We start from the raw sequence: 14,378 nt of genomic DNA on the forward strand, positions 1-14,378 counted from the left end.
GGCAGACGCTCAACCGCTGAGCCATCCAGGCGTCCCAATAAATCTTTTTTAAAAAGTGAAGTGATGTAACGCAAACTTTCAAAGAGTGGAGGATATTCTTCGCTTTATGCCATTTGGGTTTACAAAAGGATTTGAGTCATCATTCTGCTTTTGGATAGTGAGGGAAACCTGAAGAAGGATTTTTACTGTAAAACAGTTTCTAATAGTAAAATCTGAACACACATAAATATCTATCACAGGGCACTGATTTTTTTTTAATTTTATTTATTTATTCATGAGACACAGAGAGAGAGAGAGAGAGGCAGAGACACAGGCAGAGGGAGAAGCAGGCTCCATGTAGGGAGCCCGATGTTGGGACTCGATCCTGAGACTCCAGGACCACGCCCTGGGCCAAAGGCAGGCACTAAACTGCTGAGCCATCCAGGGATCCCCAAATTTTTTTAAAATACCATATACCCAACAGTGTAATATGCTGCAGCACTGTACAAAGATTGAGGCACCACTGCAAGTGCTGACACAGAAAATTACTCAGGCAATATTTTAAATGGAAAAAGCAAGTTGCAAATCACAGGGAAAAGATGATCTTATTTTTTTAAGAAGAGAGAGGGAGAAAACTAAAGCACCATGACCCAATGACAGTGGTCTCTTAAGGGTGGTGGAAATGGGGCAGGAAAGGGGGCCCAGAAAGCTTATACTTTTTACTATATACAGTTCTAAGTGACTTAGTTTCTACAACAGACATTTCTTAATTTTGTAATAATTTTTAGATAAAATATTTTTAGAACGATCAGACAAAAACAGAAAGATATGCCACATTTTTGGACAGGAAAACACAACATTAAAACATATCAATTCTTTCAAAGTTAATTTATAGATTTAATATGATCCCAGTAAAATTGCCTACCTTGGGGTCTTAGAGAAGCTTATCTAATGATCATATGGAAAAAGAATCAAGGAAGAGTAACCAGAAAACTGCTAAAAAGGTAGAATAATAAGGCAAGAGGGACTAGTCTTATTAAAGCATATACAATATATATAAATAGCAAGGGTGTGTATTGCAGCAATATTTGTATTAGAGACAAACTGTAGGCCACTGAAATAACTACCAATAGAGGAGGAGTTAAATATAATATTGTTCATCCATGTTACAAGTACCAAGCAGTCATTAAAAATAATGAAATAGAAGGGTGCCTGGCTGGCTCAGTTGGGCGGAGCATGCAGCTCTTCATCTCAGGGTCATGAATTCAAGTCCCACATTTGGTGTAGAGATTACTTAAATTAATAAAAAAAAACTTTAAAAAACATAATGAAGTAGAGGTGCTGATATGGAAAGATGTTCATGATGTATTGCAAAATCCAAAGAAAACAAGTTGCAAAATAATGAACATAATTTAATCCCATTTATGAAGGAAACACACATGCACATATGAGCACACATATATTACATGTATGTAATGCATGGGGATTAGATGGAATTGTGCCCATTGAACTGATCACAGTGGTTCCTTCCGAGGAGAGCACTGGGATTCAGGTGGTGGGAGGAAGGGTGATAAGATTTGTTCTATAGACTTCTAGGATGCTTGAATCTTTTATGATGAGAATGTATTTGTGTATTACCTGTGTAACTTTAAAAACAATTTTTTTTTATTTTAAGTAGGCTCCATGCCCAGCATGTGGCTCAAACTTAAGACCCCGAGATTAAGGGTCACACTCCACCAACTGAACTAGCCAGGAGTTCCCTACCTGTGTAACTTTTTTAAAAGTAGAATATAATTTCACTGCAAGAGCAGTCGCAACCTGCTTTTTTGTCAGTGTTTGGCCAAACTGAACCACAAGCAATTTACAAATGAGTTGATGCTGATTCATTCGGTCACATGTTCATTTCTTCATTCATCCAACAAATATGTCTTAAGTTCCTGCTAGGTGCCAGACAGTTGGTGTCCTTGGTGATTAACAAACACCTATCCTGAGGCAGCTCTCTCACAGGCTGGTTGCTAAAGCCCACACTCAGCCTGAAGTGACTGTACCACAGGAGCAGTTGATATCAATTGTGTAGGATCAACAACTATTAATAAAATTAGAAGTTACAGCCTATCTCAAGAATGTCCAAAAGTTGAAGAGAACGTGACAGAAGTTGAAGGTGGTGGGTTTTTTTAAGTTTTTAAATTTATTTAAATAATCTCTACACCTAACATAGGGATCAAACTCACAACCCTGAGATCAAGAACTGACTGATCTGCAGATGAAGCCAGCCAGGCACCCCCAGAAGCAGAAATTTTGAATCTAATAATAGAAAAGGAGAAAAGTAAGCAATATCAGAAACATCCAACATGTCTCTTGTGAAATGTTTGCCCCAAGCCTTTCCGGCTCTTGGAATTGATGCTGCACTCACTTGAACTTGTCAGGCTGCCAGAGGGGAAACCCACCCATGGAACTCTGCATTTTTCTTCTATGCCATCATAGACTCAGGGAGAAGAGAGTGGTAGGGTACTGCCAAGGCAGCCAGTGGGGACCTCAGGAACCACAGATTCATGGCTAACTATCCAGATCCTCTCATCCTGAGGAAGATGGGTCTTATGGAGCCAGAGCCAGAGCATGAGGCTTCTACCAGAAGCAGCATAGTCTGCCAAGAACCTGAATAGCAGGTCAAGTCAAAGCCCTTAGGAGAAAGCGTAGCTCTGATCACCAGGATGCCCTGGTGCCAGACCAAATCCAAAGAGCCAGGAGCAAGATCCAGACTGAGCCAAGAATTTGGTGCTGTGTCTCCACTCAGTTTGCCTGCCTCCATCTCTCTGAGCTACTGAGCTCCCTCCTCACATTCTCCTTTCTGTCCTCCCACACCCTCTGGACTCAATGCATGATGTTGGCTTTCCTGTTACAATGTTGGCTCTTCTCCACACAGTGCCTGGCTCTCTGCCCCAGGCTGCTGGAAAGTCCTGAGACAACCCAGCCCCTGGGACCCTGCTGCCCAGAAGTCAAGCCCGTGGCCAGCACTCCCACTCATCTGCCCTAGTCCCTTTGGTCAGGGGGAGACCAGGACCCAGAATATGGGCATGAGGATCCCACTAAAAGACCCCTGGCAAGGCCCTTGGCAACATTGCTCTCTTGGCAATACTTGCAAACACTTGGCAGGCATATGTTTCAGCATTCTGGATTAGCAATCCATCACTCGTAAATTTAGATAGGGCAATTCTGTCCCTAGACCAGAATGCTCCTGAGGAAGCCAACAAGACAAAGTTCCTGAATCTTCAAATTTGACAGACACTAGACCCTTTCAGAAACAGACTCCAAGCCCCTGGGAGGCCCTGCTCATAGAGCCAGCTGGTTTCTTTCTTTGCCACCTCATCATGGCAACAGGCAGAGTCTAAGGGATGATCCTGAAATGTAGGATCCTCTCTGGAAAGGCAGGCTTAAAGAGGGCCTCCAGGAGAGTCCCCGGGGAAAGCGTAGAAGGTATGTGAGCATATGGCGGCAAGGAGGGATCAACAGCAAGAACAAAGATGCAGAGTGGCAAAGTGGTTAAGAATATGGGTTCTGGAGGCCCCTGGTTGACTCAGTTGCTGAAGTATCTGACTCTTGGTTTTGGCTCAGGTCATGATCCTGTGGTCACGAGATCAAGCTCTGAGTCAGACTCTGCACTCAACATGGAGTCTACTTCAGATTCTGGCTCCCACTCTTTCTCTCTCTCTCCCCTCCCCTAAATAAATAAATAAATATCTTTTTTTTTTTTTTTTAAAGAATGTGGGTTCTGCCTGTGTTTGCCTCTCAGCCTTGCCACTTAAAAGCTGCGAGACTCTGGGCAAGTTAATTAACCTGAGGCTCAGTTTCCACATTTGTAAAATGGAAACATAATAGGACTTATGGCTACATTAGTAAGAATTGAATGAGATAGCGCCACAGAAGACAAAGCACAATGCCTGGCACAGAGGAAGCACTCAAGAAATATCACCTGTTTCTAGAGGAGAGAGTACACCTAAGGACATTCCAACAGGGAAGAAACGAGAAATGAAAGTGAGGTGACAAAAGCTCAGATAAACTTTACCTGGTTCTTACTTTTTCCCTAGGGCCAACCTTGAGTATTACAGGCATTTACCCAGAATGCATTTGCATGCTTTGTACATTTCCCTGTCATTACTGATTTCCAGTCTCAACTCTGTCCTTGTCTAGTTGCATGACCTTGGGCCAGTCTCCTGATTGTTCTATGCCTCAGTTTCTCCAAATGTAAAAACAGATGGCTATAGTAGAAAAATCTTAAGGTCACTCTTATCTAACCATCCTGTTCTAGCTTACATTCTTGTCTTTTTCTCTAGGAAAGTGCTATGGGTTGAATGGTATCCCCCAAAAAGGTATATTGGAGTCCTAGTCCCTGGCACCTATGAATGTGACCTTATTTGGAAATAATTACAGATGTAATCTCATTAAGAGGAGGTCATTAGGGTCAGCCCTAATCCAATATGAGTGGTGTCCTTCTAAGAAGAATAGAAAACATTCGGAAACACATAGGGAAACATTTAGCTGTGAAAAGTAGGTCAACAGGCACATAAAATAAGTGTTTCATTCCATTTTTACACTCAGAATCATGCTTTTAGAAACAACTGTATTAAGCATCAAATAACATTCACATGAAGATAACGCAACCCAAAATACTTTTAAAAATCATCAAAGAACTTGATATACCTTTCAAACTATGTATATCTGTATGATGAAGTAGGATTTCTACCCTAAAATTTTCTCAAAATAAGAAAATACCCTTTAACAGATTCTCTAGTCTTATTTTTCTGACTTCTGGGGCATTTGATAGTAACTTAAAACATTATGAGACATTCTTAAGTACTTTATAGCAGCCTGCAAAATTTTACTCATAAACTTTCCAATAGACATTAATGAAATTTGTATTACTACAGTAGTATGTATATAAAATCACAGTTCCTCAAATTTCAATTAATGAGCTGAAAATAAAGCTACCAATTGTTAAATATAGTGTACTTAATCCTTTCATGAATATAGAACCCACACCAGGGTGTCCGGAAGGCAGGCTCATTCCATATGCCTTTTTTTCTAAAATAGTATCAACAGCAGCCAAAAACTATAACCTCAAGGGAACCATAAAGTTTAGAGCACCTTAACTTTTAACATTTCCAATAAAATGGTTTAGTATATGCTTTTGTTGGGGTGCCTGACTGGCTCAGTTGGTAGAGCGTGCAACTCTTGATCTCAGGGTTATGAGTTAGAGCCCCTACATGAGGTATAGAGTTTACTTAAAAATAAAATCTTTAGGGGGCAGCCTGGGTGGCTTAGCGCCGCCTTTGGCCCAGGGCCTAATCCTGGAGAACCAGAATCCTGGACTCCCTGCATGGAGCCTGCTTCTCCCTCTGCCTGTGTCTCTGCACCCCCCCCCTTTGTGTGTGTGTGTCTCTCATGAATAAATAAAATCTTTTTAAAAAATAAAATAGGGATCCCTGGGTGGCGCAGTGGTTTAGCGCCTGCCTTTGGCCCAGGGCGCGATCCTGGAGACCCGGGATCGAATCCCACGTCAGGCTCCCGGTGCATGGAGCCTGCTTCTCCCTCTGCCTGTGTCTCTGCCCCTCTCTCTCTCTCTCTGTGACTATCATAAATAAATAAAAATTAAAAAAAAATAAAAAATAAAATAAAATCTTAAAAAATATACATATATGCTTTTGTTTAATAAAAAAGGGAAAAAAGAAGGGCACTTGGGTGGCTCAGTTAGTTAAGTGTCTGCCTTCAGCTCAGGTCATGATCCCAAAGTCCTGGGATCGAGCCCTGCTTCAGGCTTCCTGCTCAGCAGGGAGTCTGCTTCTCTCTCTCCTGCCACTCCCCCTGCTTGTGTTCTCTCTGTCTCTCTCTCTGTGTGTGTGTCAAATAAATAAATAAAATCTTTTGTTTCTGTTTTAAACATTTTATTTATTCATGAGAGACACACAGAGAGAGGCAGAGACAGGAAGAAGCAGACTCCCTGCGGGGAGCCCAATGTGGGACTTGATCCCAGGACTCCGGGATCATGCCCTGAGCCAAAGGCAGACACTCAACCACTGAACCACCCACGCATCTCTAAAATCATCCTTTAAAAAAAAGGAGAAAAAGAAAGAAATACACAAGGAGAAGACACCCATGTAATGACAGAACCAGAAACTGGTAGGATGCCTGGGTGTCTCAGTCAGTTAAGCAACTGACTCTCGGTTTTGGCTGAGGTAGTGATCTCAGGATCGATCCCCGCATTGGGCTCCAGACTCAGCGCAGAGTCTGCTTGAGACTCTCTCTCCCTCTTACTCTGTCCCCCCTCCTCCTCATGTGCTGGCTTGTGCCCTGTCTCTGTCTCTCTCTCTCTCAAATAAATAAATGTTTTTAAAAAAAGAAGCAGAGACTGAAGCAATGCATCTACAAGCCAAGGAACATCAGCCACTGTCAGCAAACAACAGAAGCTTTGAGAGGGAGAGAAGAAATGCTTCTTCCTGAAAGGTTTCCAAAGGAGTAAGGCCATGCTGATACCTTAATTTTAGACTCCTAGCCTCCAAAACTGTAAGAGAATAAATTTCTGTTGCTTTCAGCCACCCAGTCTGTGGTACTTTCTCATGGCAGCCCTACAAAACTAATTCAGAAAGTTTTCCCCAAATCATGTCTATCTTTTACTATCAGACTGTGATTTCCCAGGGTCCTGACTGCTTCCCTATCTCCATTTCTAATTAAAAGCAGATTAAGCGCAGCATTCTAACTTCCTGATTTAGTAATTTCATTAAATGATAAAAATTAATGCATGATATACCAGATATTCAGAAAATGTAAATTGCTAGAAGATTGTTATAGCAACATCCATACTAATTATCATGTCTTGAGAAAGGCCATGCATGTTTAGCAACTAATTAGAATCATACAATTAAAAGAATAAAGAGTACTTCCTTGGGGACATAAAATAAATAAATAACTACAATATTTTCATTAGATAGTTGGCAGTGTTCCTTTAAACCTATTTGAGTGTTAGAAATTGATGTATAAATTAAATGGTTTTATAGTTTAGATTTGATAGAAGACTTAGGCCATTAGAGAAAATTGTTTTAAAACGTACCATTCATTTGAGAAATGCTATGATGCTTATGATGCTATGTGAAGAAAATGAACTGTAACTCATCTCAAATCTTGAAGAATGTTTTAGGGACTCATTTCCATATTCTTATAAGACCTGAAAAAATCCCAAAAGTTTAGAGGGTTTGGTTAAAAAATACACCAATGCCTAGACCAGGGGTTGCCAACTATAACACACAGGCCAAATTCATCTCACCACTGGCTTCAGCCCATAAGTTAAGAATGGGCTTTTTAAGATACTCTGATTTGTTTTAAATATATATATATATATTTTTTAAATATTGCCACAAGTTTAGTGGATTTCATTTTTTTAATTTTCATTTATTTATGATAGTCACACAGAGAGAGAGAGAGAGAGAGGCAGAGACATAGGCAAAGGGAGAAGCAGGCTCCATGCACCGGGAGCCCGATGTGGGATTCGATCCCGGGTCTCCAGGATCGCGCTCTGGGCCAAAGGCAGGCGCTAAACCACTGTGCCACCCAGGGATCCCTATATATATTTTTTTTATGAAGTAAACTCTATGCCCAACGTGGGGCTCAAACTCACAACTCCGAGATCAAAGGTCCAGGCTCTACTAATTAAACCAAACAGGTGTCCTTCTAATTTTTTTAACATCTTTTTTTATTAAAGCATAGTTGACATACAATATTACATTAGTTTCAGGTATACAACATGGTGATTCATGGTGATGTTTTTGGTCTTGCTTTTTTTAAAGATTTATTTTTTTGAAGATTTTATTTGTTTAATCATGAGAGACAGAGAGAGAGGCAGAAACATAGAGAGAGGGAGAAGTGGGCTCCTCTCAGGGAGCCTGATGTGGGACTTGATCCCCAGACCCGGGATCACGCCCTGAGCCGAAGGCAGATGCTCAACCACTGAGCTACCCAGGCATCCCTCATTTGTTTATTTGAGAGAGAGAGAGGGAGAGGGAGAGAGAGAGAGAGAGAGAGAGAGAGAGAGAACGAACGCATGGCAGGAGGGACGGAGGAAGAGAGATTCTCAAGACTGAGAACATGGAGCCTGACATGAGACTTGATTCCATAACCCCGAGATCACGACCCGAGCCAAAACCAAGAGTTGGACACTTAACCAACTGAGCCACCCAGGTGCCCCTTGACAAGTCTATATGTTATGCTCTCCTCCCAAGTGTAGCTCCCATCTGTCACTGTACAACACTATTACAATACCATTGACTATATTCCCTATGCTGTGCATTTATCCCTGAGGATAGTCTTTATATATTTAAATGGTTGGGGGGGAAAAAAAACAAAAAAGCATAATACTTTGTGACATACAAGAATTATACAAAAGTCGAATTTCAGTGTGCATAAAGTTGTACTGAAACATAGCCTCCCTTGTTCATTCATTTACACATTGTCAGTAGCTACTTGTATTACCGTCCTACTTTGTATAACAAATCACAACAGACTTAGTGGCTTAAAACCACACAAATTCATTACCTCATCGTTTCTGTAGGTCACAAGTCTGGGCAGGACTTAGCTAGTTCTCTGTTCAGGATCTCACCAGGGTGAAAGGAAGGTGTCAGCTGGGGCAGAGCTTTCATCTGAGGCTCAGAGTCTTTTTATCAAGCTCTCATTGTTGCTGGCAGAATTCCTTTCCTTGGTTATAAGACTGAGGCCTCCTGTCTCCTACTGGCCATCAGCTCTGTGCTGCTTTCAGCAACTGAAGCCCCCCCACCGCACACCCTGCCATTCCTTGCCACATGGCCCTTCCATCTTCAAAGCCAGCTACAGAGAATTTCACGTTGAACTTCTTTAACACGTTGGGTTTGTTTTTTTTTTTTAAGATTTTATTTATTTACTTGAGAGAGAGAGAGAGCACAGAGGGAGAGGGAGAACAGACGCCCCGCTGAGCAGGGAGCCCAACACGGGGCTCGATCTCAAGACCCTGAGATCATGACCTGAGCCAAAGGCAGAGGCTTAACCCACTGGGCCACCTAGGCGCCCAAGCACTTTGAATCTCTCTTACTGTAAAGAGTCCCATTCCTTTTAAAGGGAAGCAGTTCAGCTGATTAGGTAAGTCTACCAAGGACAGTCAGAGCAGCACCTAGATTAGTGTCTAATTGAGCAACTGGAATAAAGTGTGTGTTCAGCAGGGACCGGGAATCTTGAGGACCATCCTAGAACTCTGCCTGCCCCATTGCTTTTGAGCTACCATGGCAAACTTGAGTAGTCGCAGCAGAGCTCATGTGGCCCACAAAGCTGAAAATCTTTACTGTCTAGCCCTTGACAGAAAAAGTTGGCTGATTCCTGCTCCAGATGAAACTGAGTTTCAAATTCAAATACTGTATGATCCCTGTTCAGCAAATACCAATAAAGCTGGGGCAGTGTAAACAGCAAGAGGCCACGAGGGTGGGAAAATAGTAGCATTAACAAACTGTTTAAGCTCTTAACTCAAGCATACACCAAAATAGATGATCCTGAACTGGTTCGCCTGGGTGGCTCAGCGGTTGAGCATCTGCCTTGTAGTTCAGGGTGTGATCCCACAGTCCAGGACCAAGTCCCGCATCAGGCTCCCTGCAGGGAGCCTGCTTCTCCCTCTGCCTATGTCTCTGCCTCTCTCTCTCTCTCTCTCTCTCTCTGTCTCTCATGAATAAATAAATATTTTTTAAAAAATAGATGATCCTGAACTAATAGCAATTTCTTCCAAGGAATCAGTTCAAGTACACACTAAGGGAATAATAAAATAATTACGTCATGGCATGACATCATCATTACCCAACTTTGTCAAGTTTTCATATATTTGCTTCTTTCTAAGGAGCAAAACAGGGGCACCTGGCTGGCTAAGTCAGTAGAGCATGTGACTCTAGATCTCTGGGTCATGAGTTTGGACCCCGCGTTGGGCATAGAGTTGACTTGAAAATAAAATAAATAAAATAAAACTTTTTAAGTAGCCAAAACAGATACAGTTGAAGCTCCCTGTTGTACCCTCCTCTAATCTCCTACCACCGCCTCCCACTGCAGAGGTTAACCACTACCCTGTGACCCCATGTTCCATAGACAACACATGTCCCAGTTTATCATGTCTTAAACTTTACATAAATGGAATTATACAGCATGTATTCTGCAATTTGCACCTTTTGTTCTGGGTGCTTAGAGGTTCATCCACAATGATGCGTGTAGTTACAATTTGTTCATTTTTACTGCTGTATAGTATTCTGTTATACAAATATACCATTCTTTGTCTATTGTACCAGTGATATACATTTGGGTCATACCCAGTTGTTTGCTGTTAAAATAGTGCTGCTGGGGCACCTGGCTGGCTCCGTCGGTAGAGCATGCAACTCTTGATCTCAGGGTTGTAAGTTTGAGCCCCACATTGGGTGCAGAGATCACTTAAAAATCTTTTTATAAAAAAATTGAAAGATAAAAAATAAAACAATGCTGCTATGAATATTCTTGTGTAATCTCTTGACTCAGATATGGAAATTACCTCTAGTGTAATGTGCATGCTTATCTTTATTAGATATTACCAAATTCTTCTCCAAAATGGTTATGCCAACAGTGAACAGAGTGCTCTTTTCCTCAATCCTTCCCAATAATTGGCATTATCAGACTTTTTGTCAATTTCTGGAGGGGGACATGGTGCTTCATTATAGCTTAATTTTGCAACATCTCGATTGCAAATCATAGTAAATATCCCTCCATATTTTTATTGTCCCTTCAGCTTTCCTCTTTCAAGAATTATAATTAAAAATTTTCCTATTGAGGGGTGCCTGGTGGCTCAGCTTTGGGTCAGGTCATGATCCCGGAGTCCCAGGATCCAGCCCTGCATCGGGCTCTCTGCTCAACCAAGACCCTGCTTCTCCATCACCTTTGCCCCTCCCCCCACTCGTGCTCGCTCTCTCACTCTCACTCTCTCTCAAATAAATTTAAAAAAATCTTAAAAAAAACAATTTTCCTATTGAGCCATTTGTTCAAAAGCTTCTAATGTATCTGTAGTTCTTTATACTCTAAATACTAATCCTTTATCATTTATATTAATTTATTCATTTAGTTTTATTAGTACATATCAGGGGATAGACATGGGTTGAGAGCTAAGAAATATGGCAATCAACAAAACAAAGTCCTTGTCCTCAAGGAGCTTGAATTCTAGGGGAGAAGTGGGCAATAAATAAATGAGCAAATAGATACAGAATGTCAGGTAGTAGTAAGTGGTATGAAGAGAAAACAGAGGATGACGTGACAGCAGTGTTCTTTTCAATAAGGAGGTCAGGAAAGCCTCTCTGAAGAGGTGACATTTGGACAGAGACATTAGTGAATCAAAGGAGAGAGCCAAATGTGTATTTTGACGAAGACTGTTACAGGCAAAGGAAGATCAGTTTCCAAGGATCTGAGGTGGGAGCAAGGATGACACAAATACCTTTTCCTCGTCCATGCTTATTTTTTCATCTTGCTCATGATTTATTTACTTGTACACAAATTTTAAGCTTTCAACATAGTAAAATATATCAAGCTTTCATTGATGATTTATTTACTTATGTTTTGTTTAAAAAATCCTCTCCTATCACAAGAACATATAGATATTTGCCTATATTGTCTTCCAAAAGTTTTCAAGTACTTGTCACATTTAGGTCATAAAACCACTTTGAATTTGTTTTTGTATATGGTGTGCAATCAGGATGTAATGTTATTTTTTTCCATATGGATAACCAATAGTTCCGGCAACATTTACTAAATAATTCCTCCTGACCAGAGGGGAAGGGAGGGAAAAATAAAACAAGACGAAATCAGAGAGGGAGACAAACCATGAGAGACTCTTAACCATAGGAAATAACCTAAGGGCTGCTGGAGAACGGGGTGGGGGTTTGGGTAACTGGGTGATGGGCACTAAGGAGGGCATGTGATGTAAGGAGCACTGAGTGTGATGTGCAACTGATGAATCAGTAAATTCTACCTCTGAAACTAATAATACAGTATATGTTAATTGAATTTAAATTTTAAAAAAGACAAAATAAATAAAAGTTAATAAATAATTCCTCCTCTCTGCAGGGGTCATGTATCAAGTTTCCATTTATGCGCGGGTCTGTTTCTGGGCTCTCTATGTCGTTCCATGGGTCTATTTCTTTTTCTCTGCACTGTCTTAATTACTACCACTTATAAAAAGTGTTGACATCTGCTAGGGTATATTGTGCTGCTTTGATATTATCTTGGCTATTCTCAGTACTATTTAGAATTTTAATTGAAATTGCATGAAATCTCTAGGTGAATTTAGAGAGACTTGATATGATTACTTATTAAGTTTTCCTATACAGAAACATGTTTTATCCCTCCATTAACTTAGGTTTTCTTTAATGTCATTCAACAAAGATTTATGCTTTTCTGTATACAAGTCTTACATATCTTTTGTTAGATTTATTCTTTTTCTTCAAAGATTTTTTATTTATTTATTCATGAGAGACACAGAGAGAGAGAGGCAGAGACACAGGCAGAGGGAGAAGCAGGCTCCATGCAGGGAGCCGACGTGGGACTTGATCCCAGAACCCCAGGATCACAATCTGAGTCAAAGACAGACAATCAACCACTGAGACATCCAGGTGCTCAGTTAGATTTATTCCTGGGTGACTTTCAGTATCTGCTGCTACTGCAAGTTCTATTGCACTAAATTCTATTGACTTTTACATATTGCTTTGATTCTCAACCTTACGAACTATTCCTAATTTTTCAATAATTTGTATATTCTCTTGTATTTTTATGTAGACAGGCATGCCATCTGCTAATAGTAACCTTTGTTTCTCCTTTTTCAATCCTCACTTTTTATTTACTTTCCTTTTCTTACTATACTGATTGGGACCTACAGGGATTTGTTGAATAGAACTGATAGTTTTGCTCCTTTATTATTGTAGTGATTCAATAAGTTTTTCTTTTAAAGATTTTTTTTATTTATTTATTTATTTATTTATTTATTTATTTATTTATTTATTTATTAACAAAGGGAGAGGAAAAGGGCACAGAGAGAAAGGGAGAAGCAGACTCCCTGCTGAGCAGGGAGCCTGAGACAGGACTTGATCCCAGGACCCTGAGAAAGGTAGATGCTTAACCCTTAACTGAGCCACTCAGGTGCCCCTTAATAGATTTTCCTAATGCTAAAATATTCATACTACGGGGGCACCTGGCTGGCACAGTCAGGCGTCCAACTCTTGGTTTCAGATCCTGGGTTGCTCTGTGCTCAGCACAGAGTCTACTTCAGATTCTCTCTCTCTCTCTCTCTCTCTCTAATAAATAAATCTTTAGGGATGCCTGGGTGGCTCAACAGTTGAGCATCTGCCTTTAGCTCAGAGTATGATCCCAGGGTCACGGAATCAAGTCCCACATCAGGCTCCTCGCATGGAGCCTGCTTCTCCCTCTGCCTATGCCTCTGCCTCTCTTTATCTCTGTCATGAATAAATAAATAAAATCTTTAAAAATAATAAATCTTTTTAAAAATTCATATTACAGAGATGAAAACAACTTGGCCATAAGTATTTTTATACATTATTGTTTCTGATTGCTTGTATTTTGTTTTGCATTTTTGGATGTATGTTCATAAGTGAAGTTAGCCTGTAACTGTTATTTCTTATACTAGCTTCACTTCATTTGGTATCAAGATTATGTTAGCCTTATAAAATGAGTTGAGGGCAGGGGGTGCCAGGCTGGCTCAGTTGGCAGAGCAAGCAACTCTTGATCTCTGGGTATCTTCTTGAGTCAGTTTTGGTAAATTGTAGTTTCATATGAAATTAACCATTTCATTTAAGTTTTTAAATTTATTGGCATAAAGATGTTCATAGAGTTCTCTTATTACTGTTTCAATATCCTATTTACTGTATCAGTTACTTTATACCTATTCTCATTCTTGTTCATTTGGACCTTCTCTCTTTTTCTGTCAGAGAGTTGTCGGCATTATTCATCTAGTCTGTTCTATTCATTTTTTCAAGCAATCAGGTTTTTCTTGTATTTTTTTTTGTCTGATTTGTGAATGCGTTTACTGGATGGACTTAAGGCTAAACCACATTTTATCCTCTATTTAATCAATATTTATCAGAAAGAATAAAAGTACATTAGAAGAAATACACATATTAATAACAGCAATTATCTGTTAACATAACAGGCATATCTGGCATGTATATTTGTCATCTTTATATTCATATTTTTAAAAATTTTATTTTGTTGTTCCTCTTGATTTGGCTTGGTGTTCTAATGCATTAATTTCTTTCCTTCTACTTTTGTGTCATTTTATTTCTAACTTGACTTACTTTTTAGCATTTCACCTTTTCTTTTCT

The sequence above is a fragment of the Canis lupus genome, chromosome X, assembly GCF_003254725.2.
Source record: "Canis lupus dingo isolate Sandy chromosome X, ASM325472v2, whole genome shotgun sequence".
NCBI classification, from domain to species: Eukaryota; Metazoa; Chordata; class Mammalia; order Carnivora; family Canidae; genus Canis; species Canis lupus.